Source organism: Ictalurus punctatus, unplaced genomic scaffold (assembly GCF_001660625.3).
Source record: "Ictalurus punctatus breed USDA103 unplaced genomic scaffold, Coco_2.0 tig00005203, whole genome shotgun sequence".
NCBI classification, from domain to species: domain Eukaryota; kingdom Metazoa; phylum Chordata; class Actinopteri; order Siluriformes; family Ictaluridae; genus Ictalurus; species Ictalurus punctatus.
This window is the reverse complement of record NW_026521107.1, coordinates 218561-232730: the sequence shown is the minus strand read 5'-3', so window position 1 is coordinate 232730 and position 14170 is coordinate 218561. Positions and strand designations below refer to the sequence as shown.

Below are 14170 nucleotides of genomic sequence, written 5' to 3'. Positions count from 1 at the left end.
GACGCTTTCAAGACTTTGCTTTATTGGAGGCATTCGCCACATTCATGTGCTACCCGTTTAGGGACAATGTTGAGGTTGATTCACTCGCATCGAAAATTGCAGCGCTGTTTCACCTGAACTCGTCTGAAGTGGAGGATGAGATTTTGAAACTACAGACTGACATTCAGCTGAAGTCCAGGGCTCATGGACAGTTCTGGAACTTACTCACAGGGGAAAAGTACCCAAACATGAGGAAATGTGCCACCTCCTTGACTGCATTATTTGGCTCTACTTATTTATGTGAGTCAGCCTTTTCCCTCATGAAGATCATTATGTCCAAATACCGTTCCACAATGACTGATCATCATTTGGAGGCCTGCTTGAGGCTGGCTACCAGCAGCTACTGTCCGGACTATGCAACCCTGGCTGATTCTATTCAGTGCAAGTCATCAGAGTAAGGTAATGACCAAAAATGTACTGAATTGTATCGCGCCATAAGGGTTCATGCAGTTATGCAAGGTACATGAACATATATTGTATGTATGTGTGTGTGTATATATGTATATATATATATATATATATATATATATATATATATATATATATATATATATATATATATATATATATATATATATATATATTTATATATATATATATATATATATATATATATATATATATATATATATATAATATATATATATGTATATATGTATATGTTTAGCATTTTTAGTGTAGGTAGATCTCTTTGACTGGTCATGTTAAAAGTAGCTCGCAAGTCAAAAAAGTGTGGGCACCCCTGATGTACAGTAAATATAAATATTAGTCATAATTCGCAGCCTTAGAAGCACAAGCATCCAAAGTAAAATTGCAAATGCAGAGTTTAAAATTGTCACCATGACGACAAAGTCCAAGAAGTGTAACTTACTCCTGCAGAAAATAAATAATAATTATTATTAAGTATCAGTGATGTTTCCGTTGTTCAGGTGGCGATTGCAGGCACATTTTATCCGAACTGCTTCCTCCAGGGAACTCTATGGAAACGACCCCAGGACCACCATAGTGGTATTCAGTCAGCTTCCATTTAACTAGGGGATTATTATTATTATTATTATTAATAATATTTCTCTCTCTCCCTCCCTCTCTCTCTCTCAGGTGTGTAATCTCCCTCCATTTGCATTCCTCTGCTATAAACAGCTCCAGTCTCTCTTCAGACACTGTGGTTAAATCAAATCCATCTCCTTTGACAGCTCCAGGTGTGTGTGACACCACTGTGTGTGTGTGTGTGTGTGTGTGTGTGTGTGTGTGTGTGTGTGTGTTTAATTGTGATTTTCTATAAACATGTATTGTGGGTCTGTGTGTATCAGGGCCTATGTAGAGTTCTATCGCTCGTCAATGAGAGGTTCTGGCGTTCTCCCAGAGGTCTCTCTGTCTCTCCTTCTCACGCAGAAGAGACTTCCTCTCCATCTCAACGTTTAACCCGCTGGAGAGGTGGAGACTTGGGCAGGGGGGTAGTGTATCTCACACCTCAGATATACACGGTACACACACACTCTGCAGCGAGCATCATCAGATGAGTCATGGTTACATTTTAAGTGAGAGTAGTCATGTGACCACATCCCCTAGACAGTGTGATGTTTAGATGATGTTCTGTACTTTAGTGCTGTTCTGTTACAGGTCTCTCTCTCTGTGTCTCTCTCACTCACTGTGTGTGTGTGTGTCTCTCTCAGGGTGAATGTGGATTTTCAGAATCAGTCAGTGAGCCCTGTCGGGGTTCTGAGCAGCTCCATTGAGTTGGAGAATCTTCCGTCTAACCCTGTCTTTATCGTCAATATCACCGAGGTGTCTGTTCCGCCTCTTTCACTTTCAGTGCACAAATAAAAAAGAAGCAGTGGCTCCTGTGTGTGTGTGTGTGTGTGTGTGTGTGTGTGTGTGTGTGCACTAACAGGAGGTCCAGGTGCAGCCTTTGGATATTGATGAAGATTTACTGCCCCTGCAAGACCTTCCTCAACTGCGTAGTCTGGAGCAAAGGATGCAACAGAGCCCAGATTACAAGCAAAATCTGGTGAGTTTTTTTCCTTTTTGTTAACAACTACTTGCACAATTACACAGCTGCTGAGAGCATTTCTGTTTTCTCAAGGTGACACACTCGTACTCAAAGCACAACACTGAACACCACTTTGATATGAGGGAACAGTTATGACCTACTCTTTAGTAGAGATGGAAAACACACAGGGCAGGGTAACTGCAGGAGTAGTGAGAAGCACTGACACAGTTGACGAGGCAATACATGCTTATTAATTATTTGTTTTTATACTAGTGTATATTATTTTTTAAATCGGTTTCAGGTAAACTGGTTGGCGCTTATTGACGGGGTGTATGTGCGTGACTGCACCTGGCGCATATTGAAGAGGGTGATTGCTAACTCCCTGGCAAAGAATCTCAATTGGAGGGGAGTCAATGGAAAGACTTCACTGTCCGCTCTCCAACTCGGAGACTTCGTGATTGGTAAGTATATCTGTTTACATACAGAATTAGCTGTCTCTCTCAGATGATATGTAAGGGGTAATCCACGGCTAGATGTGCATTAAACGATTTTAATGCATGATGTGGAGGAAAAGAACCACTCGTTCAAATCGTTTAATGCACACCTAGCCATGGATTACCCGCCTATACCATGGTCTTTCCACAATTAATAACGTTAAAGCTGTCATTGGTTTAGAAGTGCAAACTTTGATTAGAAGTTTAAAATAAACTTTGGGAGGTCCCACTTCGGCTCTAATTGGCTATTTATATTTCTCTGGTTTACTTTATTTAAATGGTTAGTAGTCATATGGATCCCAGCATAGCTGGGACAGGCACGCCTTTAAGATTTATTAGTTGGAACGTCAGAGGTATGGGTAATCCTGTCAAGACATCTAAGGATTTTATACATTTGAAACATTTAAACTTCAATATAGTATTTTTACAGGAGACGCACCTACGTCTTAAAGTATTAAAGATCATCAAAGGTTACTCTGCCCTTGGGTGAGTCAAGTCTTCCACTCGAACTTTAATTCGAAAGCAAGAGGGGTCGCTATTTTAATTGACAAAAGGTCACAGTTTTCCTCCACTAACGTTGTTGCTGATGTGAACGGTAGATATATTATAGTTGCTGGTACTCTGATGCAAAGACAGGTGTTGTTGGTAAATGTACACGCTCCAAACTTTGATGATGTGGAATTTGCTAATAGATTGTTGAGCAATCTCCCTTTTTAAATACTCACCTGTAGATTTTCGGTGGAGATTTAAACTGTGTAATTCACCAAAACTTTGATCGGTCTAATCCCCGTACTCTGAATCAATCTGCAATGTCTAAAACATTTTCCGATTTTATGGGTCAGAACGGTCTCGTTGATCCCTGGAGATCCCGTAACTCTGCTCTTAAAAAGTTTTCTTTCTTCTCCCAGGTGCTATCCTATTGAAATCCTATTCGAGGATTGATTATTTTTTATAGACGGCACTCTTGATTCTTGTGTAGTTTCTTCTGACTATTTGGGTATTGTAATTTCTGACCATGCGATCATGAATTAGATATTCATCTTTCTATTTATAAACGTAGCCGACCGCCTTGGAGATTTAATTTTCTTCTTTTAGCAGACAGTGAATTCTGTGAGTTCATTTCTACTTCTATGGATGACTTTCTTTTCTTCAGTCAGAATGACTCCACCTCTTATTCATTGTTATGGGAGACACTTAAATCCTATATCAGAGGGCAGATTATTTCTTACTCCACTCTCTGTAATTAAAAGCGCACTGCTAGGGTTAATGAACTTACATCTGCGATCAGTAGTCTCGATCAAAGATGTGCGTTGAACCCCTCTCCAGAACTTCTTAAACAGCGAATCGACTTACAGGCAGAATTCAATCTTATTTCGACTAAAGAGGCGGAACGCTTGTTGTTACGTACTCCTGGTTCATATTATGAACATGGCGACGAGCCGAGTCGTTTACTGGCACGTCAGCTACGGCGACAGGCCGCTTCCCGTCTCGTACCTAGTGTTAAAAACACTCATAATATCGTCACTACAGAGCCCATGGAAATGAATGCTACTTTTAAATGGTTTTACTCTTCACCTTATAAATCTGAATTTCCTGCAGACGATACTAAAGTGAATGCATTTCTTCAAGACCTTTGTAACCCTGTTAGTGATTCGAATACTGCCATGCAACTGGACTCCCCACTCTCTTCAAGAAATTTGAATTCAGTTAAAACTATGCAATCTAACAAAGCTCCTGGCCCGGACGGGTTTCCAGTTGAATTTTTAAAAATGTTTATTGGAAAATCAGCTCCATTGCTTTTATCTGTGTTCAACGAATCCTTGGAATGTGTCTTTGCCTCTGACTCTGACACAAGCCACGATAGCTCTGCTTCTTAAGGAGGGTAAGGATCCAACCTCCTGTGGTTCTTATAGGCCGCTGTCTCTGCTTAATGCAGATGTAAAGGTGTTGGTGAAAGTAATGGCATCTCGTTTAGAGGACATTATCCCTTATATTATATGTGAAGAGCAGATGGGTTTTATAAAGGGACGTCAGATGTTTTTCAATACCCGTACGCTCTTTAATATAATTTATTCAAAGCATTCGGCAGTGCTTCCTGAGATTGTGATTTCATTAGATGCTGAAAAAAGCATTTGATAGGGTTGAGTGGGAGTATTTGTTTGCAGTCTTGAGGAAGTTCGGATTTGGGGATGAGTTTATTTCTTGGATTAGCCTCCTTTACTCAACCCCTAATGCCAGGGTTCAGACAAACGATCTCGTCAAGGTTGTCCTTTATCCCCTCTGCTTTTTGCTGTCGCTATCGAACCTCTGTCTCTCGCATTAAGATCTTCTCCCTTGTTTAAAGGAATAGTTCTATACGGTGTAGAATACAAATTGTCGCTATATGCTGATGATTTGTTATTGTATGTAACCGATCCTGTTGCCTCTATGCCAGCTGTCTTGGCTGTTCTGGAATCCTTCGGTGTTGTCTCTGGTTATAAATTAAATTTGGATAAAAGCGACTGTTTTCCTGTCAATACTGCAGCATTTTCTCTCCAACAGTCAGATTTACCGTTTCGATTTAGTCAGTAAGGGTTTAAATACCTAGGTATCAACGTGACACGTTCTCTATCTAATCTTTCATCAGCTAACTTCACTCCCCTTATCTCAAAGGTTAAATCTAACATTCAGATTTGGGTAACTTACCCCTTTCTCTAATTGTCAGGATCAATGTCGTCAAAATGAATATATTACCGAAGTTTCTTTTCTTGTTCCAGCAAGTGCCTCTTTCTCTGCCAAAATCATTCTTTGATTCATTGGATAAGATAATTAGTACTTTTATTTGGGGAGGGAAGCCACCAAGGGTTAGTAAATTATTGCAGAAATGTAGACTTAGTGGAGGACTTGCATTACCCAATTTTCAATTCTATTACTGGGCTGCGCACATCCATAAACTCTGCTACTGGGTTAAATCTCCTGGATCTTCTTGGTCTAAATTGGAACTATTGTCGTGTAGGGAATCCTCTTTACCTGCTTTACTTTATTCCTCTCTACCTACAAAACTCTCCCTATATACTGGTAATCTAGTTGTCCTCAACACTTATGACTTAGGACTTAGTATCAATTTAGACGGCGCTTTAAATTTGTAGGTGCATCCTCTTTGTGTCCTTTAGTCAACAACCACCTATTTCCTCCATCGTGTTTGGACTCCACATTCTCAGTGTGGGATGACAAGGGTATTGAACAAGTTAGAAATCTGTATCACGAAGGTGTGTTCGATAGCTTTGCCAATCTGGCATACTCTTATGACCTCCCTGTGACTCATTTTTTTTGGTATTTTCAAATTCGGAATTTCGTTTCTAGATGTTTTCCTGATTTCCCCTCTGCGCCTCCTGAACAGGCTTGGGAAAGCTTGTTTTCAAACAATCCACATCAGAGAGGAATGATTTCTAGGATTTATGATTTCATTCTGGCGTTAGGTAGTGAGTCGTGTAACAAAGTTAGGAATGCGTGGGAAACGGAGTTAGGAGTACAGATAAGTGAGGGGTGTTGGGAACGTGCTATAGGGAGGGTACAGTCTACCACTTCCTGTGCTCGTCTTGGACTCATCCAGTTCAAAGTTTTACACAGAGTCCATCTGTCCAAGTCGAGACTTTCTGTGATGTATCCGGACGTAGAGGACAAGTGTGATAAATGCCATGGCTCTCCCTGTCATCTTGGCCATAGGTTTTTCTTCTGCCCTGATCTCCATGGTTTTTGGACTGTTTTTTTACCATCATGTCCACTATTCTCAGGGTAGATTTAAATCCTTGTCCATTGATTGCTGTATTTGGGATTCCTGATGCCTCAGTTCCATTGAGCTTGATACAAAAGGATGTTTTTGCTTTCACATCCCTTATAGCAAGACGTTCCCTACTGTTGCAGTGGAAGTCTGCTAAATACCCATCTATCTCCCAGCGGCTAAAGGGCGTGATGTTTTTTCTGAAACTCGAGAAAATAACATATAGGATGAATGGTTGTACGGACAAGTTTTTTTTATAAAGGGCATCCCTTTATTGTATACTTTATGGAGTTAGACACTTCCCACTTAAATTTTTGTGCCTGTTGTTGGATTTTACAATCTCTTTATAACCAGCGACAGTTATTGGGTATCCATGATGAGGCGGGGGGCGGGTTTTCTGCATTTTTAATTTTGTTTTCCTTTGTTAGTGAAAAAAGAAGAAAAACCTGTGAATGTTTACTGCTGTGTGTTGCTCAATTTGTTTTCCTTGGGAAAGGGAGGGGAGGAGAGAAGAGAAAAGGTGATGTTCAGTTGACATGTAGACGTGTTCAGGAGAAATGTTCAATAAAAATGAAACTGGAAAGAAAAAAGTAGATTAAAATAAACTTTAATTTCCATAAGTTAGGTGGTTAGATCTGGAATTTTGTCTGAAGTAAATCAGACACAGAGATAAAGTAGTGTGATAAGATTTAGGAATGATCACGGTGATCAAACTGGCTGGAATTACCTGTGCAATAAACAGTTACAGTGAGGGGAAAAAAGTATTTGATCCCCTGCTGATTCTGTACGTTTGCCCACTGACAAAGAAATGATCCGTCTATAACTTTAATGGTAGATTTATTTGAACAGTGAGAGACAGAATAACAACAAAAAAATCCAGAAAAACGCACGTCAAAAATGTTATAAATTAATTTGCATTTTAATGAGGTAAAAGTATTTGACCCCCTCTCAATCAGAAAGATTTCTGGCTCCCAGGTGTCTTTTATTTTTTAATTTTTGACATGCGTTTTTCTGGATTTTTTTTGTTATTCTGTCTCTCACTGTTCAAATACAACTACCATTAAAATTATAGACTGATCATTTCTTTGTCAGTGGGCAAACGTACAAAATCAGCAGGGGAACAAATACTTTTTTCCCTCACTGTATAATGCACACCTTCCAGCCAATCAGAATCCAGTATTCACACTGACTGTGGTATAAGTGTAATTAATGCTTAAGATTCATAATGACCTTACGATATGTGTTGCTTTATTCCAAAGCTGCAGTTCATAGAAACCTCCTCACGGCTAAAGCTGCAGAGATGGAGGTCGAGGGGACCATGAAGAGGCGGCTCCAGCTGGCATCAGAGCGAGAGTGTGGGCGCAAGAGCAGACTTTTGATAAAGGAGAGTATTTACAGTGTTTTAACTGCTGTGTTTTTTGCGCTATTTATTAATTTGTTAAAATGTTCATATTATAGTCTATTTTTAATTGTTTATAAAAGTCCTTCCTGTTTTTAAGTGGCTGAATTAGTGTGTGTGCGCGCGCGCGCGCGTGTGTGTGCGTGTTGGTAGCTGGGTGGGTATATAGTTCTGGTCTGAAGTTGACATACCCCTTGCAGGAGAAAGAGACCCTGTGTAATCTGTTTAAACGACTTTTACGCATGTTTTGCAGAGAGATCATTTTCACCTTGCTGTTTGGGTCTCTGTCCCACACTGTTACAGTGCAGTATTGAGAGCGCGCGAGGGAGATCGATTTTCTATCAGAAACAGTAACTATATAAAATGGACGTCAACACGCACCACTCTGTGAGGTCATTTCTCGCTCTCAACAGAGTAGTTGTGATTGTTCAGTGTTTACGACGGGGCCAAAACATTCAAGGCCATGGTGTATTTTGACTGTTCCTGTAGCATAATCTCCCCAAACTGTGTGTACACGAGTCCACAGACACTGAGTCCATTCACAGTTCCATGCTGTGTAGATGTTCTGCTCATCCTCACTGTACCGTAAAGGTCAGAACCTCACATCTGTAACCTTGTAGCTTTCCTTAATCAACACGACTGCAACCAAGCTTGTGTAGCACTACTATTTTTAGATCTCCGCCTCTCAAAAGTATTGGCGCCCTGCGCGGCCGCCTCTCAAATCTTTTGGCGGCCAGCTCTCAAATCTGTTGGCGCCCTATGCGTCCGGCTCTCAAAACTATTGGCGCCCTTCACGGGCAGTTCTCAAAAGTATTGGCACCCGATCTGAATTTTGCCACGGCAAGTACCACTCACATTTTCTTCAGGAAATGTACCTTAAAATAATAAAAGGTCTCTCACTAGGCTGTGTGTCGAGATAAACGTGAAAACATCTTGAGCTTGTGTTCACCACAGACCTTATTTCCGGCATTTAACCCAAAACCCCATTGACGGAAGTGCTAATACGCTGACTCGTTTCTGGGTTTCACGACTCCATTCCTGCAGCACTCTGTAAGACAGGCTGTTGTTATCAAACCATCGAAGTAAGATAAGCGGCTTTGGTAATGATTCTTTAAATGAACCGATTCAGAATCCTCTTCTTGAATCGTTTGAGTCGTTCTCACTCGGTCAGGGTTGCACGTGTGGGTTGCTTTTCCTGCACGTGTAATCAGCACGTGTTCACAGACCGTAAATCCCGACCCCATGGTAGACACTTGACAGAAATTTCATACTAAAGTAAGTATTTTATATTTTCTGGGTCTAAACAGAGCAGAAGTATTGCTAACGTGTTGTACAGATTCTATTGGACTGGTGAACTGTGTGGATTTGTATATTTAACCCAGTTTAATATGGCCTGCTTTGTTCAGTCAGAGACAAGTAAATCTGTTCTAATGTTCATTTATTTTAAAACACATGTTTGTTTACACATGAATACGTACTTTATGTTTTCAGAATGGTGGAGATTTGGCTCTTAACTATGGTTAAGTGGGGGGTACTATAAAATGCACAGTTCTGAGACACTATATACCTATACTGTGAAATCAGTACATGTGTGTGTTTAGAATGATTATAGCTTTTGGGGAAAAAACTATTCTTGAATCTATTAGTCCTTGTTCTGATGCACCTGTAACGTCTCCCTGAGGGCAACAGATCAGAGCCAGGGTGAGAGCTGTCCTCAATGATGGTTTTTCCTCTGCTGAGGCAACGGGGGGTGTAAATATCCATCAGGGAGGTGTTGTGGATAAAAAATGTCATAAAATAAACATAAGGGAGACCTAGCATCCAGCAAAGGGGAGAAGAAGAAAAGATGGGCACCTAGACACATAGAAGCGGGATTAGGCGGACATTGACAAATTGGAATTACACTTTAAAGATCTTTAAGAGCAGTAGTAGTCAAAAAAGTCAAAAAGAGGTATACGAGCTGAGCTGAGGAGTGCTAATACACACACACACACACACGCTCGTACAGTCAAGGGCGGGCAAGTAGACACAACATACACACACACTCTCTCGCTCTCATACACACACATGAATAACTTTAATAATCTTATTGTAATAGAGAAACTCTCTATAAAAAAACAGAATAGTAGGATATGCAGGACAGTATGGAGGATATGCAGGAGCTTAAGCTCATCACTTCTGAGAATTCTCATCGGTGTGGATCTCGTGTGGTGGAACGGAACAATAAATCTGGACCCTTGCTTCTTCTCACTCACGGCTGGTGTCTTTTTTTCTATCTCCAACTGGGCTCAGAGGTAGATGTGAGTGTTGGCTTCTATGTTGAATTTTAAGTGTTTTTGGGTAATAGGCTATATTTGAGCCAACAGAGGGGAGAGGTAATAAATAAACTTATAAATGTGATTACTTGATGACCGTAGACAGAACTCTATAAATGTGAAATGTTTTGTTGAAGTTCAGATGAATCTCTGATGTACAGAATATTCAACAGAGTTCTGCAGAAAGATTTTGAATGCCTGTCATTCACCAGAACAAATTTGCAGTTGAACAGTCTGTCTAAAAGAAAAAATCTAAACACACAATATAAAATTCCTGCAGTGTGAATAAAGCCTTTGTGTTGCTTTTAGCAAACATGTCTAGTACTCTCGGTTCAATGTACACAATTTACCCCATTTAAATGCATTTTGGAAATTGTTCCACATGGCCTTAAAGTGTGAATATTCACTGTATGCCAAATAAGTAATCAAAGAATGGAACTGAATTTTTTCTTCTCTAACGGACCATTAATCACAATTATAAAAGATGATGCATCAGGTACAAAGTATCAGGGTTTTTTCCCCCTCTTTTTCCCACAATAGTTGCATGATTTTTGCTACACCCTTTCCACCGTGTGTGTGTGTGTGTGTGTGTGTGTGTGTGCGCGCGCGTGTTGTGGATAAAAATGACATGAAATAAACACGAGGGAGATTGAGTATGAGTAAAAATGTAATTTTATTGGTAATTCACAGGACGGGTGGGTGCGTAGTCTGGAGGAGAGTAAGAGGGGGAGGAAAATGGGGTGCGTCCTGGGGACATGGGGAAATCAGGGTGGGTGAAGTGAGCGGACCACTGAGAGTCGGGCGGACTGGTGGGTGAGAAGAGGGACGGATGGTCGGGGCCCGGATCGGAGAAGACAACATCATCATCCTCGGATTGGAAGCTGGAGGGGGGTTCTGGGTCTGACTGGGTAGAAGCGTCAACACGCACGTTCGTGGGGCAGATTCTGTACCGAAGAAGAGGGGGGAACCCCGGATCTCCATTCTTAGGGGGGGTGCGGCGAAGATAGTTAAGTAGCATCATGATATCAGCAGTGAGATGCACAAGCTGGTAATGAGTATCCAGATCCAGGTCCAAACCCTGATCCAGGTCCAGTAACGGAGAGAGAGGGGACTGACGACGGGCACCGGCACCTAGACACATAGAAGCGGGATTAGGCGGATTGGAATTACGAGCAATTTAAGAGCAGTAATAGGAAAAAAGTCAAAAAGAAGTGTACGAGCTGAGGAGTGCTAAAAACACACACCCACACACACACTCGTACAGTCAAGACACAACATACACACACATGAATAACTTTAATAATATCTTATAGTAATAGAGAAACTCTATAAAAAACAGAATAGTAGGATATGCAGGACAGTAGAACTGTAATGATATTAAGAAGTTGGAAGTACAGTAAACCGCTTTTCAAGTAGTATAAATATATATAAAATAAGAAATATAGTGCAAATATGAAAATAAATTATAAATGAGAAGTACGGGAAAAAAAGGAAAATATAACTTTCTCATGATTCAGATGGTGAAGATTCTCGTCTCGCAAGGAAAGCCTTAATTTTTAGAGAACCATGAAGAAAGCCAGTTATAAGGGTGGCTGCCCCCCCCTCGAGATAACGATAAGACCAAGGTCCCTCCCGGTTGTTTAGTCGTCTTGCTTACGTCATTTTTATTACCTAGGGAAATGGGAATCATGGTTTCTGAAGACCTAGGTAAGGGAGAACCCTGGTTTTTGAAGACCTAGGTAAAAGAGAACCCTGGTTTTTGAAAACCTAGGTAAATAGAAACACTGGGTTTTTGTTTCCTGGGTTGTTGGAAATGCCTGAGTTCTGATTTTATGTGTAAAGTAAAACCCCGGGTTTCAATTCTATGGGTAAGTGAAATAGGCCTTTTCTGGAAACCTATGGGTTATCTAGTGTGTAAATACAGTATAAATACTGGAGCTTAAGCTCAGGGTAGGGGGGATCACTTTTGAGAATTCTCATCGGTGTGGATCTCGTGTGGTGGAATGGAACAATAAAGCTGGACCCTTGCTTCTTCTCACTCACGGCTGGTGTATTTTTTCTATCTCCAACTGGTCTCAGAGGTAGATGTGAGTATTGGCTTCTAAGTTGAATTTTAAATGTTTTTTGGTAATAGGCTAAATTCGAGCCAACACGCGCTACAAATCACTTTGAGGTAAAAATATTTTAAGGCAGCCACTTTCACCTTCCTACAACAATTGGTGACTGGTCTGAGGTGAAGCTTCTTGTCATGTTACTGTGGTCATGGATCACATTGTGGGGATCTCTGTAATGTAACCATTTCTGTAATTATCCTTACCTGCTTTTGTGCTTCTGTGTCTTCTGTTGGTGCTTTATTCTGCTTTTTAGGGCCCGAGCACCGCTGCTGCAAAGCCCTATTGGATCTGCTGTTTATTATTGGGGCAGAGCACCGAAGGTGCAGCGCTTCCGGTGACCACCGGAGGGCGCATGCACCGGAGGTGCAGGGCCCTATTGATTTTCTGGTTTTTATTGTTTATTTCATGCATTCTTGTCGTTTTTAAGGGCCTAAACATGGCTGAAAACTCCCAAAACTCGGTAGACGCGCCAGCACCAGTGAAAATGTAACTTACATTGGGCATGGGCATGGTCGAGGAGCTCCTTAGCACCCCTGAAGGCAGGCAATGGTCGGGATGAAGTTGCTCCGATGTGCACGATTTACTATATATATATATATATATATATATATATATATATATATATATATATATATATATATATATATATATATAATTAGATAGATATGGGGTAATAAAGTGTAAAATATAGATAATTCACAATAATTTAATATCAGATATCAGTTAGATTCAGCTTCGGACACAAGTTCCAGGTACTGATCGAGAAGGAGTGGATCAGCTTCGGACACAAGCTGACCTCGGTGCGTATGAGCAGTGAGGGCGTGGCTGTGTGTGGGTGCGTGAACGCATGTATATTTAACCCCATCTTTCTCTCTCTGTGTGTTTCTCAGCGTGTCGGCCTTGGAGATGAGAATCACGCCAACTCGGAACGATCCCCTCTCTTTGTGCAGTTCATCGACTGTGTGTGGCAGATGATGAGACAGGTCAGCTACTGATGCTTTACACCACAACACTGTTGAATTCTCCAATCTGATTGGTCAGAAGGCGTTGGAGACATTTCTGGAACAGCAAGATTCTGATTCCAGCTGCAAGGGAAATTACAGCTTTATAGTGATGTGCTCGTTCTCGTTCCTATAGTAACAGCTCATTGACAGGGTCTAGTATGGCGTACGCAATACATATTCTAAGCTTAATCGTAAACATATTATAAACATGTCACTTAAAGAAAAAGACGTATGATCATTGTGATCTAGTTAAGATTTATAATTTATCTATTTATGGAAGTTTTATGGAAGTAGTCTCCAGTGTCACGGCAGAGAGGACATTGCACTTTCCAGTTTCTCAGTAACATTGCAAGTCTTATTCATTTCAAGAGTTAGGGGGAAAAAAGAGAGGCTTGTGAGGGAACTATTGTTTTATTTTAATGTTATAAAGTAAGAGATCATAATGAGAACTAACTCTCTTTTCCAGGACATTCCAAATTGTTCTTTGGCTATGCCCCATGTTTGTGCAATGGTTCAGACCGGTTTTTCCTCTTTTCGCAGCTTCAAAATGGCTTGCTTTTCTCCCATAGACAGGTCTCTGGTCTTCATGTCGGTTTATTCTTTTTAACAACAAATGCTGTCTCCACAGGTGAAACCCAGGGCTCAAACCAAGAGAAGACATTCAGAGCTATTCATTCTTTAAAGTCCATTTAACGAGGTACACCAGGGCAGCGAGAAAAAAACATCAGTCACTCGTTCCAGTATTTTTGAACAGTTAATGAATAGGATGGCTTCAAAAAAGCTGCCATATTTTAAGCTGTGTAACACGTCTAGATGTAAATATGAGGAAATGAAAGCTGAAATTCTGATCTATCGTCTCATATTCGTCTTTTATCTCAAACCGAAATGTCTTCAGTATACAGCAAAAGCAAGTGAATTGGCCTTGATGTTCCAATACTTTTGAAGAGGACTCTAATTGTAAGAATTAAATATAATTTCCGTACTGAACAAAAGACTGATTATCTGTTCAGGCACTATTGTGCAGATCCGCCTTTAAGCATCTTACTATACACTGA

General features: G+C 40.6%; 1 protein-coding gene across 16 annotated transcripts in view; it reads left to right on the top strand.

Annotated features, from left to right (window-relative positions):
* The window catches only part of LOC128631146 (piwi-like protein 1), a 74793-nt gene that overhangs the window by 3556 nt on the left and 57067 nt on the right, over positions 1-14170 (top strand). For 4 of the 16 annotated variants that reach the window (XR_008395338.1, XR_008395346.1, XR_008395332.1 and 1 more), the window contains 8 exons: positions 969-1047; positions 1138-1523; positions 1713-2047; positions 2331-2490; positions 7543-7638; positions 12539-12911; positions 13002-13094; positions 13744-13812. The exons of 2 other annotated variants lie outside the window; for them this stretch is intronic. The gene's annotated coding sequence lies outside the window, so the exon portion shown is untranslated. Of the gene's footprint in view, positions 1-968; positions 1048-1137; positions 1524-1712; positions 2048-2330; positions 2491-2953; positions 6865-7542; positions 7639-12538; positions 12912-13001; positions 13095-13743; positions 13813-14010; positions 14073-14170 lie in introns of those variants that run through there. 10 more of the 16 variants (XR_008395333.1, XR_008395336.1, XR_008395334.1 and 7 more) reach the window with 10 other exon arrangements.